Source organism: Podarcis melisellensis (assembly GCF_964234715.1).
Source record: "Podarcis melisellensis genome assembly, chromosome: 8".
NCBI classification, from domain to species: Eukaryota; Metazoa; Chordata; class Lepidosauria; order Squamata; family Lacertidae; genus Podarcis; species Podarcis melisellensis.
In genome coordinates, this window is record NC_138540.1 from 28,865,703 (window position 1) to 28,887,582 (window position 21,880).

Genomic DNA, 21,880 nt, shown 5'->3' on the forward strand with positions numbered 1-21,880 from the left:
TGAAGGGCCACTGTAGGAGCAGGCTCTTCTTATGTCTAGCCTTTCATGTGAGAGGAGCTTTCAAAAACACACACACACTAGTTTGGGCCTTTCCTTCCTCCTCTTTCTGGAATGAGAAGAATGTCTGCAGAGAATGAGCCCGTGCTCTTAGGCTCTCTCCAGCTGATGTTCCACCATGGCATAATCAGAACTTCATGTACAAAGTCTTGAGGCTGCTCCATTGCACCCAATTTAACTGCATTCAAACGGGAAACCAAATCACTATCTTCAAAGTCTTTGAGCGGCAGCACGCAGCCATGTCCTTTTGCAATGTATCAGTAACAGTCCATTGAATGCAGCAACGATTTTGCTGTAGGAAAACATGGGGAGAGCAACCAGCATGACTTTGCAGTTATTTCCGCCCATTCTTCCCCTGCTATGTGCAAACTCTTAATTACTTAAACTGGAATTCAGAGGAAATAAAATAGAGGGCAAAGTAAGCCAGGAAAACAGCAGAGGAATCTCACCAGGAACCAATGCCATTGTTTCAGATTGTTTCAGGTTCCATCCAGAGTCTGCCCCTGCTTCTGTCTCCCTTTCGACTATGTAACTCCAGATAGACCAGTATTTCTGAATGTTCTTGGGGCTGCTGCCCCTGCTCACATTGCTTGAAAACCCTGCCAACCCCACCCCAACCCATTGCCTATCTGCAACCTCCTCCCTTTACACTTCACCCAAAGCCCGTCCTCTCACAGCTCTTTCAAGTCACCCCTATAACCTCACAGTTCCGCTGAGTCCCTCCAGCCCTGCTTTATTCAAACCTCTGCTGTTGTTTAAAACCATCATTTAGAAAACCTGTTTTCTCTTTTGCTCCCCCGCCCCACCCAGACTTCATTCAAACCAAGGACTTTAATGCTGCACTACAAATTGGGCGCTGTGTGACAACAGCCTTAGACATTTATGTATACAGACAGAAAATTCGGCAAAGCCACAGCTTCACTCCTGCGGCTTTTGAGTTTTGGTGGTGTCATGAAATATAACAAGATTTGAAATGTTCATCAAGCCTAATGTCACCAATCAAGCCTCCCACAGTCTCCTATAGGGCAATACTACCCTGGCTTAATGCACTGGATCAAAAAATGTTCTGATCAGTGCCTTTCATCAACCGTGTACCATAAAGGTGAAGCAAGGGGGCCCTGATTACTCCATCCCATCTGAATGAGCAGTGTTTGAGGACCAACTCAGAGGACACTAAGCTGTGGCCCTCCAAAGATTATTGGACTCCATCTCCCATCAAACCCCAACCACCATGGCAAATTTTCAGGGTTGATAGAGGCCTGGAGTCCAACAGTATCTGGGGGACCTGACAGTTTCCTCATCCCTGGCCTAAGACCTCCAAGAACCAATGGAAACCCCTTTCCCCTATTCTCTTGAGTCAACCAGCAATGAGAGCTAGATTGGATAATCAACCCTTTACCCTTCAAGTCGCAGGCTACTCAAAGTAGGGTACCTTATACAAATCCACTGCTTGCTGCATGCACTACTTGTCAGTTCTGACAAAAGAAAGAATCTGAACAGTATGGTGCAGGCTAAGGGGGGGGGGGAGCCAACCAGAGGAACACCCAACAATTCCTCCATGACCCCCAGAGAGCAGCTGGCTAATCATATTGTTGCACTGGGATGAGTGAATGGGTAGTTTTGTGTGTCTAAAAGAGGATAAGGCTTTATAGAGGTATACATCCCATTCTATCCATTAAGCATCCTAAGTGCAGAGATGTTGACTTGAATATCTGTTCTAGCTTTAAAGAGAGTGGGGCAAATCCATCCCTGGCATAGAGCTGGGTAACATTTCATGTTTCAATATATGCCAAACAACAGGGCAACTTTCACTGGGTGTGAAAAGGGCCTGAATACTTGGATCTGACAGGCTGTGTTGGCAGGAAAGCACAGCAAAAATTCTTTTAGTTGTCACCTGTTCCAGGAGGTAAGGTCACCCCATTGAAACTGTTATCCAAAAGGCATCAAATTGTCCCTACGTTTTATTATTATTATTTATCCTGCCAGAAGTTTATGGGAGCAATTATGTTTAGGTTCTGTTTGGCTATACAGTTAATGAACCAATGATAAACAATTCAGCATTTTCTCTCCTCTTAATGATGAATATAAATTGGGCTGTCAGACCTCCACTCTCCCCCGCCCCCAATTTTAGGCTACACTCAGCTGCACATCACCAGATGTGCAGCTAGACCGCTATCAACAGAAGCAGCTCAGCTATGCTCAGCATCAAATGTGCATACTGGGAACTCAGACAATCCAGGAACAAAAGCCAAAGGAAATTCACAGGAACAGAAGGCATTCAGGAACATCATTTAGTCCTTGAAGACTTTTGTGGAGGGTAGTCAACGTGCTGCCCACCAGATGTTGTTGGGCAACAATTTCCATCATAGCCAAGCAAATTATTTCACTGTGTGATCATGCCTCAAAGGCAATTTGGGGTGATGATGTGAAGCATTATAGACATCACCCATGTCCTACTATCATGGCTTTGTGCCTCGGGCAGCCTTTCTCAACCTGTGGGTCCCCAGATGTTGTTGAACTACAATGCCCATCACCCCTAGCTAGCAAGGCCAGAGCTCAGGGATGATGGGAGTTGTAGTTCAACAACATCTGTGGACCCACAGAACCACTGGCCTGGGGCAACCAATGATGGGGGGTGATGAAATGCCATCAGGATGTGGCTAAGTCATCCTAGACTAATGGTAGTACCCTATTCATATCACCTTCCACCAGACAACATGGTCAGTCATCAGGGATGATGACAGCAGTAGTCCAACAACATCTGGAGCCTGCCTTGTCAGCTTAGATAGGGATGGTGTTTAATGCAAACCTACAAAATTGTCACTTCCTAAACCAACAAGCAAACCAAACATAGCTATCCTTTGACACTTCTCTAAACATTTTGATGCATTTCTTCAAAGGAAATCATCTGCACACACAAAAATGCATGCATTATTGAAAATAATAAACAAGGCTACATTATGTTAGGGGACAATCTTTGCAATGAAGAGTGTTTCTGGAAAATTGCATATCAGTTGACAAAAAGCAAGCGCATAAAACTGAGGCACTATAACTAGCAGTTAAGGTACCGTTTGCCCTGACAGCAGCCCAGTGGCCAGCATCATATACAACTGCATAAGCTCCAATATTTCGCCAATGAAAATAGGACTCTTCCATAGTAGTAATAGTAGTAGTAACAGTAACAGTTATTTTATTATTTATACCCCACCCATCTGAGTGGGTTACCCAGCCACTCTGGATGGCTTCCAAATACACACACTTGGAGGGTCTGCACCTTTAGTTTCTAAAGGCCTGTTTGAACAGGAAGGTCTTAGCCTGCAGGGGGGGAAATAACAAGGAAGAAGGCAATCCAGCTTCTCTTAGGAGGGCATTCCACAACATGAGAACAGCCCCAGTTAAGGCTCTCTCTCATGTCACCACCAACCACACCTCTGAAGTTGGTGGGACCAAGAGAAGGTTCTCATCCAAGAATCTTGGCACCCAGACAGGTTCACAGAACGAAATATGTTATTTCAAGTAGCCTGAGCCCAAGCTGAATAGATGATGGATCACAGGAGAGGCTCTGATTCATGCAAATTAATAATTTGAGGGTTGGCGAAGTAAGTCCCAGGTCATATAGCGCTTTCTAGGTAATTGGCAGAGAAGGTGTGCTCTGGACCTTTGAGAGCTAATCCTACCCAGAGATAGACTGTTGGGGTCAGAGAGTTGCTCTGCAAAGGAGGCCTCCCCTTCTGTACCCCGCACACTCCATTTATTTCTCAATAGGGTTAATTTGGAGCAAATTTTAATCTATTGATCCTGCTCCAATGCATTAGTGATCCCAGGCTCAAGATCAACAACTTCACTTGCTCCCTGGAATCTAATGAAATAGAAAAGGAATAATGGAATTGGTCGTCTTCTTAAGAGAAGGTGACAAACTCCTTTACCCCAACAGGAAATGATGCTTCGGGGAGTCCTGGGAACTGGCTAGCCTGCTGAGGTGTCACTTCCAATATCTGAGTTCTCCCCCCCCCCCAACTGATCACTTTCAAAGATTGCAAAGCCATGATGGCTTTTTGAGGGGAACTGAGGGATATTTACCTGTGTCTTGTTGGCATTGGGGTGCGGGTGGCGCTGTGGGTTAAATCACAGAGCCTAGGACTTGCCGATCAGAAGGTCGGCGGTTTGAATCCCCGCGACGGGGTGAGCTCCCGTTGCTTGGTCCCAGCTCCTGCCAACCTAGCAGTTCGAAAGCACATCAAAGTGCAAGTAGATAAATAGGTACCGCTCCGGCGGGAAGGTAAATGGCGTTTCCGTGCACTGCTCTGGTTCGTCAGAAGCGGTTTAGTCATGCTGGCCACATGACCTGGAAGCTGTACGCCGGCTCCCTCGGCCGATAAAGCAAGATGAGTGCCGCAACCCCAAAATCAGTCATGACTGGACCTAATGGTCAGGGGTCCCTTTACCTTTACCTTGTTGGCATCTGTCTGTCTCAAAAAGGCTAAGGGGTGGAAGATCAAGCAATGTGGAAAGAGAAATCAGTTATTGTGCGCTGCAAATCCTTGACACAAAATACAATTCTACACCATGCAAAGCTGAAATGAAAATCTCTGTCAATTTGCATGACTGAAACGGCAATCCTATACACATTTACCTGGATGTAAGTCCGTTGGGGCTTACATCTGAGTAGAAATGCATAGAACAGCACTGCTGTTCATTATTATTAGTAATAATAACCACTATAATTAATGATGAAAAACAATGTTGTTGTTGTTTGCTTGCAATGGACAAGGAGGTATGTGCTGAGAAGTGGCCATAAGGTCTAGAATCTTAAAAGGTAAAGGTACCCCTGCCCGTACGGGCCAGTCTTGACAGACTCTGGGGTTGTGCGCCCATCTCACTTAAGAGGCCAGTGCTGTCCGGAGACACTTCCGGGTCACGTGGCCAGCGTGACATCGCTGCTCTGGCGAGCCAGAGCTGCACACGGAAACACTGTTTACCTTCCCGCTAGTAAGCGGTCCCTATTTATCTACTTGCACCCGGGGGTGCTTTCGAACTGCTAGGTTGGCAGGCGCTGGGACCGAGCAACGGGAGCGCACCCCGCCGCGGGGATTCGAACCGCCGACCTTTCGATCGGCAAGCCCTAGGCGCTGAGGCTTTTACCCACAGTGCCACCGGCGTCCCATGCGCGGCCATAAGGTCTAGAATCTTGCTTTCAAGCAAATACTGAAATTCAAAATAAGCATCCCCCCAATATAACTTTCGGAGAATTTCCCCTTCTTGTAGAATATTGTCATTCTCTCTCTCTTTCTTACACACACACACACACACACAGTGCATCTTATATCTCCCATTTCTCTTGATGCTGGGGTGTTTTTTCTTCCACTTAGTGTCCAATTAAGGGACATCTGCCAATCCTAAATTACACTCAAATTTATGTGAATGACGAGGTATGAAAGGAGGAGAGCTTCTGCTCAAACTAATCTTTTTACAACCCAGAATATGGGTAATTTATGCCCACTAAAGCTTTTACACTGATGTTTTAGAATGGACAACTGTCACCCATCACATAGCTGTATAACTTTATGGAAACAAATTGCATGGAGTATAGATCAATATGGTTCTATTTACCTTCGGTGAAATAAGGGAGGGTTCCCCCCTCCATAAACCAAGGAGTCAAAGTATAGCTTCAGCACACGCATTGCAAATGCAGTCATGGCTGCAAAATGTTGGCAGCTGAAGTAGCTGAAATAAATTTGCTCCCGAAAGGAATGTCCACAAAATTCTCCTTGCCAGATTTTTAGAAAATGTGGATAAATTGAAACATCACAAATAATACATGGAGCATGGAACACAAATATATGCATTTTCTCACTCTCTCCTAATAGTAGAACCCACTGGTGTTATCTAACAAAGCTGAAGGATAGGACATTCAAGTCAGAAAATGGAAGGACTTCATCATATAAGCATGCCTAGCAGGACTGAAGCATGCCTCCCACACATCAGCTGATTTCACCCATTGATTGACAGGTGAGCATAGTTTGATTGACAGGTGAGCTGATTGACAGGTGAATATAGTTTTAGGGGAATAGCCCTGCAGGACAAATTGAATCCTGTCATGGGCCAAAATTGGCCTGATGGCTAGAGGTTGCCAACCCCTGGATGAGACTGAACTTTGGTCTGATTTGTAGGCCTCGTCTTTTTCTTATTTTTAATATTTACTGAATATTTGATATTACTTATAAAATATTTATATACTGCTATTCATATGTGTGTGTCTATCATCTATCTAGCTAGCTAGCTATCATCTATCTATATCTATCTATCTATCTATCTATCTATCTATCTATCTATCTATCTATCATCTATCTATCATCTATCTATCTATCTATCTATCTATCTATCTATCTATCTATCTATCATCTATCATCACCATCTATCTATCAACTATAATCCATCATCTATCAACATCTCAGAGTGTTCACAATAGGTACACATAAAAGCATACAATAAAAAGCATATAAAAATATTGAAATCAGAAATCAGCTAGTTATTATGGAAACATGTCCTCTTACTTGGCTGCATAAGCCTGACAGAGTGGAAAAGTTTTCAACAGGTGTTCAAAAGTTGACATAGAAGGTGCCAAGGGGCTGGGCTGAGAAGACTTACAACTCAGTTTCTTGTTGTCAAATGAGCCTCACCAACTCGAGGAATGACCCATGATGCTTCTGCAGGGATCAGGCTGGAGCATAAGCATTCTGTCGGTCCCCAAGGTAAACTGGACCTGTGTTGCATAAATCCTATTTAACTTCTAGCAGGTGTCCGTGGTGACCCAAGATGGTGTTGGGTAAGATCTAGGCCAGGCCTTCCCAACCTAGCAACCTCCTAATGTTTGGGGCTGATGGCATTTGTAGTCCCAAAGATCTGAAGGGCACCAGGTGGGCTGGAACAAGTCTAGATGGTCAGGTAAGGATCAGGGATATCAGGGTTTCAACCTCTGCTCAGCCATGCAGCTCGTGGGGTGAACTTGAGTGAGTCAACCTGTAAAACAATTGGAGAGAATACCATGTTTGCCATCCTAAATTTCTTGGGGGAGGGGGGAACCATGCGAGCGATTCCTCCCTCCCTCTCCTCTGAATGAAAGCCACACTCTGTTGTAGACACAAACCAGCCTTCATCGCTGAGCATTTCTGAAAGCTGTTAGGACATTGCTCTCTTTTTTGCCTCCTTTGTTGTCATGTTCCTGTCATCATTATGAATTGCTTGGTAAACACGCTGCATAAACAGGACTGCACTTCTGTTTCTTTTGACGCAAGAGGAGAAATGCTCTGTCCCCATGCTGGGAAGCTGAGTTCATAGGTGTGGAGCTATTGGAATGAGTGTGTGGGTGGGGGGAGGTGGGAAGAAGAATGGAGGTATGTGTGAGAGAGGGAAGAGGAATGGATTGCAGGCTATAGCAGAGGAAGGGAAGAGGCAGCAGCACATCCTTTCTTTGCATGTGACTAGAGGTGGGCGTGATCTTACCTGTTCAGGTAACAAAAGGACAAGGCATGCAGCACACTCTCTCTCTTTGACTTCCTCCGTCGTTGGAGCAGCTTTTTAGCTAGAAATGCCCTGTTGGCTTTTAGCCAATAGAGGACACTGGGATTATCCCCATATACAGATATGTATATATCTGTAACTAAGTCTGCTTTCAGGAATCCCACTGTGAACTGATGTGAGTAAACTTCTTTTACTTAATCAGGAGAGCATTTGTTGTGCACGCAGAAGGTCCTGGGTTCAATCCCCAGCAGCAACTCCAGGTAGGACTGCGAGAGAACCCTGCCTGAAACCCCAGAGAGCCACTGCCAGTTTCAGACAGTATGAGCGAGACAGGCCATTGGTCTGACTAAATATGAGGCAGATTCCTTTTTACCCACGGCTCAAAGGAAGGGCTGTACCTCAGTGGCAGAACATCTGCTGTACAATACAGAAGGTCCCATATTCAATCCCTGGCATCTCCAGGTAGGCTTGGGAAAGGCTTCTGCCTGAAACCCTAAAGAGCTGCTGCCAGTCAGTGTAGACAAGACTGGTGTTCCATTGTTTTTGTTTGAAATGGGATTTGATTTGGGATCTGTTTGACTAAAGCAGATTAACAAAGTGCTTGTTTGGTGAACATAGCAGTTCTTTAAGCAACAACCTCCTCTTTAGAAACCAGCTTCACCTTTTCTCCATTTGTTGGAGCACTTCCAATATTTAAGACCACTTTAAAACAAATACTTGAATTGACTTTTCATTCCTCTTTCACATCCCCACTTTCCTTCTCAATGCTGTTCGTATTCTCCTGCTTCCCCAGCCCTTTCAAACAACTGTTATCTCAACCCTTGGGATCAGATTTGCCTGTTCCTAAGTTTGAAACACCTTGTGGGCTGTGGCACCATGTGGCTCTTCTCACAGTGTGAAAGGAAGCGTGCGGTGGCTCTGAAGAGAAAAAGGCGGGTGTGAAAACGACTTTGCTTGAGTGGGTGAAAAGGGAAGGATTGTAAGTCAGGGTGTAGAGGAAGGGAACACACACATTTCTTTGCTTTAATTAGCCCACTCTCAAAGACATATTTTGTCCTCGCAATTTTGCTTAGGCCAAACTTAAAGCTACTGTGCAGCACACAGTTAAACTGTGGAACTCACTCCCACAGGAGGGAGTGATGGACACCATTTTGGATGGCTTTAAAAGAAAATTGGACAGATTCATGGAGGAGAGGGCTATTACTGGTTGGTAACTCTGATGGAGGCTATTCTCTGCCTCCACAGTTGGAGATAGTAATGCTTCTCAACAGGGCTGGCTCACCCATGAGACAGGATGAAGTAACCGCCTCAGGCAGCAGGATCCACAAGGGCAGCAGATTCAGCCTCCAGGGAATGCATCACCTGCTGGCACACTCCTTTGGAGACCATATCTGTTGTCTCCTTGGAAGCCCCACACCTATGCTGCCTCTACAATAGCTGAAATGCTAGGAAGCATAGTTAGTCTCCTCTCATCCTTTGTTCCCAATGTAGATCTTTATCCCCTCCTCGTTCTTGATACAGATCTTCTCTCGCCACTTCTTCCTTGGTGGTAAGAAGGCACCACTTTGTGGTTTGCCTCAGGTGCCAAAATGTCTTGGGCCGGCCCTTCTTCTGAACATCATTTGATAGAAAACACAAGACGAGTGCTCTTGTGCTTGAGTTCTTCTTGCTGGTTTCCCATTGGGACATCTGGTTGTCCACTTTGAGAACAGGATGCTGGACTAGATGGGGACCATTGACCTCATCCAACAGGGCTCAGGAACCAATGCCTGGAGAGAGAGAGAGAGAGAGAGAGAGAGAGAGAGAGAGAGAGAGAGAGAGAGAGAGAGAGAGAGAGAGCACATCACATAGATATGCTTAGAAATATTTTCACAAGCTGTCCTGGCTCCTGCTCAAAACATGCAATCAGAAGCTCTTTTAAGTAAATTAGAGATGTTTACTCAGGTAAGTAAGAGTACAGGCTTAGTAGCAGACACAGGGCTCAGGAATCATGGTTCAGGAGCTCGGGAGCATGGCAAGAGGTTTAGAACAGGACAGAAGCAATGAAAATATCCAAACAGGTTTTCCTGACCCTCCCACTCCCAGCAAGCTTTTAGTGACTAGGCATGGTGTGCTTATTCACAAAACTCTTGAACTTTGTGGGGAATGTCAAAATGTCAAGCTTGTACAAGCTCCCCTCTGCAAAGGCAGTGCCTGGTTCTGAGCAACCAGTGGTCTTACTCTAACTGGAGGATGAGGAACTCAGAGTACGGTTTTTACCGAAACCTTTACCCGAACTCAGAGTACAATTTTTGATCAAATCAGTACTGTGCCCAGGAAAATACAATCCAAAGGCACAGCGGGTGCTACGCATGGCTAAGCAAGCTAAGATGTTGATCCAATGAGTGACACATCCCCATGGGTCCCCTTCTATGGGAATGGGGTGGGCACAACTTCAGTGATGCAAGTGGGACATTCCTTTGACAGGGGCAAGCAAATGGGAACGCCTTCTGGAGGGCTGGACCTAAGCTGTCAGTTCACATCTGCACTGGCACCTCCATGAGCTAGGTGAAGGAGACATGGGCAGCATTTTGAGCCAGAGTGACTATTTCTGAGGTGAGCTCCAGTGGCACTGGAGGGGTTGACACAATTGAAGGTGAGTCTGGTATGGGAGCTGGGGGTGATCTAGGTTCAGTGTGTCTAGGTGCCATAATATGGGACAGAGTGGAGAACTGGGGGTTACACTGCTGGGACCCTCCCTGGGACCTGACTCCTCATCTGTAGCTCCCTCTTGGGGTGATGTGAGGCCCTGAAACAACCTGTCCCAATCACCTTAGCCCCTCCCCAGGGGTATCAACAGGCAACACCTCCCCTGCCTAGTCCTGATCTGACCAGCCATTCCACAATGTCTACTCATGAACCAATCCTACAACATCCTGTTCAGTCACTGCCACCTTCTGTCCAGCTTCCCCATCAGCTGATCAAAGCCCTCCCCAATCCACACTGAGGTCCTCCACTCTGCAGCAGGGTTGGTGGGGAGAGTTGGCATCCATGCTTACCCTTCCAAAGTGTCTGAAGTTGGGGGAGCAGAAAACACTTTTTCTGTATGTAATGACAGCTGCATGGATGCTATTAGCCCAGAGATGGAAAAAAGACAAAGCCCCTACCAGAGAAGAATGGCAAATTAAACTCTTGGACTATGCTGAAATGGCAAAACTGACGGAAAGCTCAGGAAGACCAAGAAGACCAAAACTTTAACAAAGAATCGGGAAAAATATCTAATTTATCTTGGAGACCACTGTAAGCAGATAAAAACATTAGCAGGGTTGCAATAACACTTGCAATGTAGCAATTATTATGGAGACAATGGAGTGGGACCCTCGTAACTAAGGGACCGCCTCTCCTGGTATGCCCCACGGAGGACCTTAAACAGCAACACCCTAGAGGTTCCAGGCCCTAAGGAAGTTAGATTAGCCTCAACCAGATCCAGGGCTTTTTCAACATTGGCGGAATTCTCTGTCTCATGAGACCAGGGCCCTGCAGGATCTGATTCCTTTCCGCAGGGCCAGTAAGACAGAGTTGTTCCACCTGGCCTTTGACTTAGAGTCAATTTGATTCCCTCGCCCTCTTTCTTTTTTCCTTTCTCCTCCTGTGATGAGGCTGCATTTTAATGTTTTAATGTTGTATTTTAATCTTCTTTTTAAGTTGTGTTCATTCAACATGTTTTTTATTATTGGTTGTTAGCCACCCTGAGTCCAAACTTGGCTGGGGAGGGCAGGGTATAAATAAAATTTATTATTATTATTTTTATTATTAAAACAAAAAAAAAAATTCCTTCCAGTAGCACCTTAAAGACCAACTAAGTTAGTTCTTGGTATGAGCTTTCGAGTGCATGCACACGAAAGCTCATACCAAGAACTAACTTAGTTGGTCTTTAAGGTGCTACTGGAAGGAATTTTTTTTGTTTTAACTATGGCAGACCAACACGGCTACCTATCTGTAACTGGAATTATTATTATTATTATTATTATTATTATTATTATAATATAAAATATGGACTATTGAAGATATGCAGTAGAAAAAGGTTAGCAATGGGACCCATGGAGGGGAAGGTAGGAAGTCCAGAGATTTGGAGGGATATTTAAATTTTATACTTTAAATTTTATATTTGTTAAATCAAATAAAAATTATTAAAAACGAAAGTGTCTGAAGTTGGGACATAAAGGGAAGACATCCCAGGTTCCCACGGTTAAGCCCTGCTCATTGCTTTCTCCTCCTCCATCTGAGCCTTCCAATCCAAGCCCAATCCCTAAGGTGCTGTGAGTCTCGTGGTAGAAGCAAATTCATGGAGAAAGAAAGTCATTTTATGAAGCACAAAATGGCTTTTAATTTCAGCTTGCCCCTAAAAATAGTAATAATAGCTTTTCCGTTGAAGAAGAAGTGCGTTTGAATACTTTAAATAAAATGCTTCTTCCTTCAAGCAAATTCTCTGAAAGGGTGTGTGTGTGTTGAGGAATATCAAAACTCCCCTTCTTCATGCAAATACGGCCGTCATTCACATTCAAATGAACTTATAAGAAAGAGGATCTGCAGCGGTGGAGATAAATATGGTAATAACGGTAAGAGTTTGCTGTGATTTCCTCTGTCAAAAGCTATTCCAAGAGCAGGCTGGATCCTCCTGGGGAGCAGCTAGTTCCCAAGTTGCACATCAGACAGAGCAGTAGTGCTTGCAAAGACAAAAGGAGCAAAATTAGGCACATCACAATATTCTTTGTCAGTGACTGTGACACTAAGGAATCAGGCCCACCATGCCTTCCAGCCATTAACTGCTTGCCTCATAGAGGTGGGTGGAGCCAAGGAAGGCCATTTTCAAAAATGCATTTAGTGCCTGGAAGAATTATCAGCTGTAACTCTTTTCCTCTTCTCCTAACATTTCATTTTCACTTGTTTATTTATACTAGAAGCAGCAATTAAGTCATTTCAGTTTTAAGACAAGGGTATGATTCCACAGGTTGTCATGTGTCCATGGAGGCCTATTATCAGGTTCTTTTGATGCAGCATATGTTATAAAACTATGCCAGTTTGATTGAAAAGTAGTAGCTTCCTCACCCATTTGGCTCTCTCAGATGTGGGTTGTCAGTCTGTCCATTAATATTAAGCCCCAGAGGCCTGAGATGCAGACCTCTGTACAGTCGTACCTTGGTTGTTGAACACCTTGCGACTCAAACGTTTTGTCTCCCGAATGTCACAAACCCAGAAGTGAGTGTTCCGGTTTGTGAACTCTCTTTGGAAGTCGAGCGTTCAACGCAGCTTCTGCGGCTTCCAATTGAATGCAGGAAGCCTTGGTTTTTGGACATTTTCAGAAGTCAAATGGACTTTGGGAACGGATTCCGTTCAACAACCAAGGTACGACTGCACAGACTTGCCTCTAGAGTCTTCCAATATCTTGCAATAATAAACTGTGCAGCAGTCATCAGGTAAGTAATGAGTTTGTGTTGGAAAGTTGAACAGTTTCTGAATAATATGATAGACTTGCTATATTAGGATCCAAAGGGATATCATATTTTGCGATAAGGCCTGCTTCATGAAAAACTGGAAGGAACTCAGAAGGTCAAAGCTGCTCGAGTTGCACATGGCTTCCATTCTGATTGCTATCTGAACATCTCTCAGAAGCCCTTCTCTCAGTCCCACCACCCTCACAGCCATGCCTAGAGAGGAGGACATGGGAAAAGGACCTTCTAGGTGGCTGCTCCCAAGCATAGAGAGGCTAGACTTGCTCTCTCCTTGTCTTTCTGCTGGCAAATGAGGACTGTTTTATTTTGATGGGCTTTGGCGAACTGACTGTTTTTAAGGAAAGGGCTCTTAGTGCTGTGCTGTTTTTAGAATCATAGAATCATAGAGTTGGAAGAGACCACAAGGGCCATTGAGTCCAACCCCCTGCCAAGCAGGAAACACCTTTTCTAGATCTGTTTACTAGAGTTCATAGATTTGTTTTTCTCTATTTTTAAAATCTATTATTTTATTTTTTATTTTTTCCAAAAACTAATACTTTTAAAAAAAAATCTATTATTTTATATGTTTTATCCATGTTCATTTAAATTTATGTGAGCCCCTTGAGTCCTAGTTCTGTGGAAAAGTGGGGTTGTTGTTGTTGTTATTATTGTTATTATTATTATTATTATTATTAATCAGTTCTTTGTAACTTCTCTTGAGGAGCAGGATTATGGGGGTAATGAAGTCTTCTTCATTTTTAAATATATTTTTATTGTCACTGTCATTAAACATAATCAATTTACAACATGGGCAGAGGAGCGTGATCAAGGTGATAAAGGGAGTGGAAACCAAACTTTATGAGGAATGGCTGAGAGAGTTGGTATGTTTAGCCTGGAGAAGAGAAGACTGAGAGGTGATATGAGAGCCATCTTCAAATATAGGAAGGGCTGAAGATGGAAGATGGAGCAAGAATGTTTTCTGCTGCTCCAAAGCAATGGATTCAAATTACAAGAGACTCTGACTAAGCATTAGGAAGAACTTCCTGAAGGCAAGAACTGGTTGAGAATGGAAGGGACCACCTCATAAGGTGGTGGACTTTCCATCACTGGAAGTTTTGAACAGAGGTTGGGTGGCCATCTGTCAGGGATTCTCTAGTTTTGATTCCTGTGTTGGACTAGATCAGGGGTCAGCAAACTTTTTCAGCAGGGGGCCGGTCCTCTGTCTCTCAGACCTTGTGGGGGGCCAGACTATATTTTGGGGGTGAAATTAAATTGAACAAATTCCTATGCCCCACAAATAACCCAGAGATGCATTTTAAATAAAAGCACACATTCTACTCATGTAAAAACATGCTGATTCCCAGACTGTCCGTGGGCCGGATTTAGAAGGTGTTTGGGCCAGATCCGGGCCTTGGGCCTTAGTTTGCCTACCCATGGACTAGATGACCCTTTCAGTCCTTTCCAGCTCTATAATTCTATGGTCTGGGGGAAACTCAGTATTTATTTTATTTTATTTTTACAATAGTAGAATAAATGAAATAAAAGAAGAAAAAAGTTTAGTGTGCCTCTAGTGTGGCTGGGACATCAGAGGAGGGAGGAAGAGAAGGCAGAACCTACTACTTAAAACAGAGAGAAGGTGTGAGGGCAGGATTTCAGTCAAGTCACTTTTGTTAACAGATTAAATAAAAGGATATCGCATTGTAAATGTATGTGTTCTGATCCCCTCCCGTGTCATTCTTCTCTCCTGGGTCAACTTTCATCCAAGGCTGGTTGCCAAACTCACTTGTACCAAAATTGAAGGGAGGGGTGCTTTGCTTCTCTCCAGCTCGGCCATAAACCTCAAGAACATAAGAGCTCTCTAGTGGAACCAGGTCAAAGATCCACCTAGTACAGCCAGGAGTTCTAGGAGATTATTGCAGGGCTCCATGGTTTGTGGGCTGTGGGGTCTATACTGTCTCCAATGCTATTCCACATATATGCAACTGGATTTGGATTTGGAGCAGGACGTCATTAGAATGCTGATCTTTCTCATGAAGCTCTATCGCTCCATTCCATGGGGATCAAGGGATGCTGTGCAGTTGTTGGAATTGTGCCCGGAGGCAGCAGTGGACTGGATGAGGGCCAATAAACAGAGGCTGAATCCTGATAAGTGGGGTGGGTGGTTGCCATGTCCAAGTCTTATGTGTACATCTTGTTCTGGGATGGGTTGCAGGAACAAGTTCATTGTTTGGGAGTACTTTTATGTTGTAAAACAGCCTGCGATATTTGGATGTAGGGCGGCATACACATTTAATTAATGGTGATGATGATGCTGTATTCCAAATTTTCACCAGAATCTAAAGTGGCTTCTGTGACTTCGGCTGCAGATGTTACTGCACCAGGATAGTCTGGCTTCAGCTGTCCATGCTCTGGTGACCTCCTGTGTGGACTGCTGTAATGTGCTATATAGGGGACAGCCCTTGAAGGTGGTCCCATGGCTGCTGCTAGTGTAGAACACTGCTGCTAGGTTGGTAAATGGGGCAGCCTAATGGGGCTATGTGCCACCAGTCCTGTAAGTCCTACACTGGTTTCCAGTGACCTACAGCCTCCAATTCAAGGGAGAATACTTCCTTAGAAAGCCCTAAATGGTCTGGGACCCAAGTAGCTGGAAGAGTGCATTCTCTAGCATCAACTGTCTCAGCCCTATAACCAGCAGGTAAGGCCTTGGTGGTGGCGCCATAAGTTTTATTAACCTATGATAGGGCCTTTTCAGTGGTGGTTCCCTACTTGTAGAATGCTCACCCTGGTGAGGTGTGCCTGTCTCCATCATTACTGACATTCGGAAGGGGAGGGAGGGTTGGATTTGAAAACATTCCTATTTCTTCAGGTGCATTTGATGGCCAAAGAACACTGTTCCTGACAATCTAAGTACAGTGGTACCTTGGTTGTCAAATGGTTTGGCCAAACAAATTAGCTCCTGAACGCCACAAACCTGGAAGTAATTGTTCCATTTGCGAATGTTTTTTGGAAGCCAAACTTCCGACTTGGCTTCCAGTTGAGTGCAGGAAGCTCCTGCAGTCAATTGGAAGCCACACCTTGGTTTTCGAACGGTTCTCCCAGAATGGATTAAGTTTGACAACCAAGGTACAACTTTATGGGGACAAGGACTTCATAAGGCCATTAGGTCCAGAGTCTAAAATAAATCTGCATAACTTCACTTCAAGTTTGGGTCAGAATGAAAACTGGGGTTTGGATAGGGGAATATGCTGGAAAGGGGTATGGCAAGTTGGTGAGAACCAAGTACTGTACAAAAAGGATACCTCAAAACAAAGTTTGGATGCAGCTGTCATCGGAACTTTAAAATTTGAAATTCAGAATGCCTTGGGTGTTATTAAAAAATCAAAACCTTCTAAAGGATCTGGAAATCAAGACTTGCGAGGAATAGCTGAGGGAGCTGAGTATGTTTAGCCTGGAGAAAGAAGACTTAGAGGTGATAGGATAGTCATTTTCAGAGATATGAAGGGCTGCCACATGGAAGATAGAGGGGAGAACCTGAACCAATGTTGCAAGAAAGGAGATTCTGGCTAAAAATTAGGAAGAAGTTTTTGATGGCATGCGCTGTTTGAGAGTGGACTGGCCCACTTCAGAAGGTGGCAGACTCTCCTCCATTTCAGGTTTTTAAACAGAGGTCAGGTGGACATTTGCCAGGGGTTCTTTGGCTGATTTCTGCATTGCAAAGAGGTTGAACTAGATGCCCCTTCCAACTCTACAGTTCTCTGATTCTGTGCTGGTACAGACAGTATTGAGCTGGACGGATCCATGCTCTGACTTGAGATACAGCAGCTTCCAATGTACCTTCTTGATTCCTGGCTCATCTGAGTGTCTGATGCACGGATAAATTTCTGAATAATAATCCTTCCATAAATGGATGTGTGGAGATATATATATATATATATATATATATATATATATATATATATATATATATATATGAAAGGTGACAGCCAAATTGTGCATCACTTTCCACACCATTCTGCTCCAGCTGCCTGGTGTCTCAGTTCTGCCCGTAAGGAAACATATGGGTCAAATAACAGGAGGCAATCTGGATTTCTGCGCTCCCCGAGCTCGAGGGCAGCCGCGGAGGAGAGAGGAGGGCGTTGTGCGTGGTGACAATCTGAAAACATCTTGTCACACAGTGCCCCTGTTCACCTTGGAAAGTCTGAGGGTGGTACTGGAAAGGATTCAGCAAGTTGTTTAGGTCGCTCACCCTTTGCTAGGGATGTGATTGAAATGCCTGCTGCAGATACTGCCAGGGAAAGACCATGGAGGGCAGCCAGCCATGGAGGCGGGAATGCTAATTATTTGGGGTCAGCACGTGCCAAGGGTGCAGCAAGTACAAAATGAGTGCTCATAATTGTTAAGAGTACCTTTTAGTCTACTCCCTCCCCCCTTTGTGTTCCTATTATTCTCTTATATGTCCAATTTGTGACCTTATCAAAGGTTTTCTCAAAGCTGCTGCTTCCGGTGTGTAGAGAAGATCAGATTGGAACTATTTCACCCTCCCTGCAATCCTCATGAAAATAAGGCACCCTGTACCTATTATTATTATTATTAGTCAATGTGGTATAGTAGTTAGAGGGTTGAACTGGGACCTGAAAAACCAGGGTTCAAATCCTCACTTGGTTATGAAGCCCTCTGGATGGTGACCTGCCTCTCAGCATAACCTACCTCACTGGGCTGATGTGGGGACTAAGAGAGGAGGAGGACATGCACACCAGCGTGAATGAATTTAAAAGAGAATTAGACAAATTCATTGAGGAGAAGGCTGCTAGCCACAATGGCTATGCTCTGCCTCCACAGTCAGAGGCACTAATACCAGTTGGTGGAAACCACAAGGGGTGGTGGTCTTGTGCTCAGATCCTTCTTGTGGGTTTCTCTCAAGCATTTGGTTGGTCATTGTGAGAACAAGATGCTGGACTAGATGGGCCATTGACCTGATCCAGCAGGCTCTTCTTGTGTTCTTAGGCTAACCCAAGAAGAAGAAGAAGAAGAAGAGGAGGAGGAGGAGTTTGGACTTGATATCCTGCGTTTCACTCCCCTTAAGGAGTCTCAAAGCAACTAACAATTTCCTTCCCCTTCCTTCCCCACAACAAATACTCTGTGAGGTGAGTGAGGCTGAGAGACTTCAGAGAAGTGTGACTAGCCCAAGGTCACCCAGCAGCTGCATGTGGAGGAGTGGAGACGCAAACCCGGTTCACCAGATTACCACTACACCACACTGGCTCTCAGAAAGCCTCTGCCTGCCCCTGTAGACAGTACTGAACTAGGTGGACCAGGAGGACTGACTCAGCATAAGCCAATTTCTTATATTCCTTTTACCCTAGACACTGAGGATAAAATCTTATCCTACTTGCAATGACTTACTCCTTGGTTGGTAGCATTACCCCATTTAGGGTTCTATTTCTTGGTCACACGGGACTGTGACCAAACATTGCCAAAAGACCGCCTTTGTTCTCCATTCACAAACTCGTTTCTACATGGGTGGGATGCAGGAATGAGCACCTAAATGTCCAGGTTTCCTCTACCTCTGAACAAACATTTACGATAGGAATGGGGGAAATTTTGTCTTTGGGACAGCCTGGCAGCCATCCTCCCCCTGGGGTGTGTGCATTTGAAATGCTTAAGCAAAAGAGAGCAAAAATAGAAAGCAGAGCATATGGGTCTGCAGATAATGTTTCATTATAAATTATCACATTTTCCAGGCAGATACGCCTCTTCTCTTCACACCAATGATGTGAAGGATGGGTTGCCTTCCCCTACCCCTCAATTTCTGCATATGTGCTATATAAATAAATAAAAATAATTTTTTTTTGTTTAGCTCTTGCAGTTTTTCAAAGGACTGAAATCAATAGTTTTTCAACTCTCTCTCTCTCTCTCTCTCTCTTTTTCTCTCTTCCCATTCCTCATTCTCCCTCTTTCGCTCCACGTAAGAGACAGAGATGTCCTCCTACTACAGACACCCAAAAGGACAGTATATTTATATAAGACATAAAGACCTGATTGCAAGTGTCCCCAGATTAGTGACGTACAGTACTGAAAAATGTATCCCACATCTTTCCCCCCCCCCCCAACTGTTCTCCCTCAGTTAATGGGATATGAAATCAGGTTCAACAATTATCAGAGGGGAGAGAGAATTTGGGTGAAATTCTCAGGCTAGGGAACAGATTTCTGCTCTGTAGGATACAGTGGTACCTCAGGTTAAGAGCTTATTTCATTCTGGAGGTCCATTCTTAACCTGAAACTGTTCTTAACCTGAAGCACCACTTTAGCTAATAGGGCCTGCTGCTGCTGCCACACCGCTGGAGCATGATTTCTGTTCTTAACCTGAGGTACTATTTCTGGGTTAGCAGAGTCTGTAACCTGAAGCATCTGTAACCCGAGGTACCACTGTAGAATCAGAATGGTAGAGATGGAAAGGACTCCAAGGGTTGTCTAGTCTGACCCCCTGCAAATGTAGGAATCACAGCTGAAGAATCCCTGACAGGTGGTCATCCAACCTCTGTTGAGTTTGGGGTGGGTGGGAGGGGGTGCTGGACAGTTGTCATTGTCTAAGTGAAGCCTTTTTACTTTTCAATCATAAAGCAGCCTAGAATATATATATATATATAAAGACTATAAAAGGCATAATGCATATAATAAAACGGCATTTAAACTTGAAACCAACAGGAATTAGAAATTGCAACAATAAAATAGATGAATAATTTTCATTTACTTAGTATAAATGCTGTCATACCCAACTGACGTGCTGTAAGGGCAACTAAGATGATGAATGCAAAGTGGTTTTATGTAAAACGCTATTAACAGTTACTACCCATAATTGCTAAAGACCTTGAGAAGAACTTTTCAGATGGATCAGACTGAAGACCCATCTACTACACCATTCTCAACATGCTCAGTGAGATGCCTTTGGGAAACAAAGACAATAGTGCTATTGCCATTTGTGTCTCCCAGCAACAGGAAATGGAAGTTATGGAATAGAATAATAAAATTGTAGAACTGAAAGCTACTCCCAATGGCCATCTAGTCAAAAGCCACAGCAACACAAGAATCACAGCTAAATAATCCCTGATGGGTGGTTATCTAACCTGTGTTTAGAAACCTCCAATGAAGGAGAGTCCACCACATTCTGAGGGTGTTTCCTCCACTGGCAAATAATGATGATGACGATAGTAATAGTAATAGTAATAATAGTAATAATTTATTTATACCCTGCCCATCTGGCTGAGTTTCCCCAGCCACTCTGCGTGACTTCCAACAAAACATTAAAAACGCAATAAAACACCAAACATTAAAAACTTCCCTAAACAGGGCTGCCTTCAGGTGTTTTCTAAAAGTCAGATAGTTGTTTATTTCCTTGACGTCTGATGGGAGGGTGTTCCACAGGGCGGGTGCCACTAATGAGAAGGCCCTCTGCCTGGTTCCCTGTAAGCTCACTTCTTGCCATGAGGGAACCGCCAGAAGGCCCTGGACCTCAGTGTCTGGACCGGACGATGGGGGAGACATGCCTTCAGTTATACTGGGCCGAAGCCATTTAGGGCTTTAAAGGTCAGCACCAACACTTTGAATTGTGTTTGGAAATGTACTGGGAGCCAATGTGGGTCTTTCAGGACTGTTGCTATATGGTCTCAGTGGCCACTCCCAGTCACCAATCTAGCTGCCGCATTCTAAATTAGTTGCAAACAGCTCTTACCCTCAAGAGGTTCATATAATCATAGAACTGTAGAGTTGGAAGGGACACAAGGGTCATCTAGTCCAACCCCGGCAATGCAGGAGGTTCTTCCTAATGCTTAGTCAGAATCTCTGTTTTTTTAATCTATTGTTTTTGGTCCTACCCCCTGGAGCCACAGAACCCAAGCTTGCTGCATCTTCCACAGGGCAGCCATTCAGATATATGAAGTTGGCTATCCTATCACCTCTCAGTCCTCTTTTCCAGGTGAAACACCCCCAACCCCCTCAACTGTTCCTCAAGTGATGGCAGATGAGGGGTCCAGGGAAAGAAGGTTTGAACAAAACTTTCTGGGTACCAACCTCCCTACAAAAGCACTTCTTTGAGAGCATATATCCATAGATGGCTCTATCATCTTATGAACATCTTGCTTGTATAATATTACACATACAGTCCTTATGTTTAAGCATCTTGGGCTACTTTAAATGATTTTTTTTTATAGGCCGGGTAATTTGACTGCCTTAATTAGGAAAAAAAAAATATTGGCATTCACCCCACGAAGTTAATTGGCACCATCAAAGCACTGAATGATCCCTAATTTTGCTAGTTAGAGACACACCTGTTACCTGTGTCGCAGAGTAATATCTAGAGATTAAGAGGGAAGGAGAGTATAAAAAAGTAGCAGCTGCTGTACGGCAAACAATTTAGCAGATGACGGTTGAAACGGCAGAGTAAATGCTACAGCTCTTTTACCCCGTATGTGTGGGAAATGATCCATTTGGACTCCCTAATATCCTTCTGCAGCTGCCAGAGAAAACACTTAGTGGGAACACGAAGGCAGCTTTGTCCCCAAATGTTGCAAGGATGGAAGAGATTCAGAGGTCACTTATCATAAGGTAAGGAAAGGCAGACCAGTCCATTCCTGGCCCATGTCTGCTTCACATGTGTCCATTGATAAGTCTCCTCCATCCTGTTTATTCATTATACAATGATGGTAAAGGTAAAAGGACCCCTGACCATTAGGTCCAGTTGTGGCCGACTCTGGGGTTGCGCCGCTCATCTCACTTTATTGGCCGAGGGAGCCGGCGTACAGCTTCCGGGTCATGTGGCCAGCATGACTATGGCT